This window comes from Priapulus caudatus, unplaced genomic scaffold (assembly GCF_000485595.1).
Source record: "Priapulus caudatus unplaced genomic scaffold, Priapulus_caudatus-5.0.1 Scaffold573, whole genome shotgun sequence".
NCBI classification, from domain to species: domain Eukaryota; kingdom Metazoa; phylum Priapulida; class Priapulimorpha; order Priapulimorphida; family Priapulidae; genus Priapulus; species Priapulus caudatus.
This window is the reverse complement of record NW_014577634.1, coordinates 87172-88629: the sequence shown is the minus strand read 5'-3', so window position 1 is coordinate 88629 and position 1458 is coordinate 87172.

The following is a 1458-nucleotide window of genomic DNA, read 5'->3' as shown; positions in this document are numbered from 1 at the left end:
TTCGGCAACGCTTCTCTAGTATCCCGTCTCATCTGGTTCCGGAGACCCCCATTTTGATCTGCTGAGTTAGTACCGGAGCCCCGACCCCAATTCCATCTCTCATAAGCGACACATACCTACCCTATTTTGTAGGAAGTGCCCCCCCCCGCGGGTCATGAACTGCTATTTCATAAGATCTATGCTATATCCACAATTACCTGTATTCTACATTTAAAGAATGTAGAAAGCTCTGCATAGAGATATCATGAATAGGTTTACCCACCCTAGTGAGCAAGGATAAAAGATGTCAGAAGAAAGGGAAACGCATACCTCTTGCCCCCTCTTACACTAGACCAATGACTTCCAGTTTTGACCTCTCACTGTCGTTGCAGATTTCCCCCTCCACCCCACACACGCACATTACGTAACTTGATCAATATGAATAATGTACACCAAACTACTTCGATGTGTTATGTGTTGCCTTACAACTGGGTTAACGGATTGAGCCACTCAAAGGGTTAGACGTTGACGTCAGCACTTATAATGCCCTCCGAGCATAGTTGAAGGTTTCATATACTTGTCCGTTTACAACTGAACAATATCAAAGTTCAAACACATATCACTAATAGTAGCGACGTATTTTGGGTGATATATGACAGCACTCCTTGACATCTAATCCTTGATCCTTGATATATCATTTATGATAGCTGCATGGACCTTGTGCCCAAGATAAATTTTTTTCAACATCACACATGTATGAATCACCATTTTATCAGTGTGGTACCCCACCAGTTCCATTGTGGGCAGGGGAAGCGGCAGACGAGGCGTGCTGAGGTCCGTATATAGGAGGAAGGAGGTGGGAGGAAGAGGTAGCTGGCGAAAGAGAGCGAGCAATAACAGCAAGCAATAAAATAATAAACTTGAGAAAAATCATATTTTATTGGTACATTTCGTAAATGAAGAGTTTGCGCGCAGGCATGAACGCACAATATGAACTCAATTCAATGTCAACTCGCTGCCTGTTTATTTTCAATAGATTAGAATAGAATCAGATTAGTTGTCTCATATCTAGACTAGCAGGGCCGGCGGAAGCAAATAAACATTGGTCTGGCCATTTAGCCTATAGTCTAGTAGTGAGTACTACAATTACCCCTTCGTTATTTTCAGTGTAATCTGCACTGTGATTTCATGCGCATTCATGCAATTTCATTTCATCAAGAGCTAATAATACTATTATAATAATATAATAGCTAATAATAAGAGCTAATAATTTTATCGATGCTATTGCGATACTATATATGCGATCGTCGAGATCAAGGATTCGACCAAACAAAGTCAGATCAGCGAATCCATCGGATCGAGATCCGTGGATCCGACCAAAGAAACGCGCCCATTGTAACACCTCTGCTCACGCTGCGCGACCTGCTGACAAAGCTAGCGGCTAACCCCATTGCAACCCCTGTACTAAGAGAATCTCTA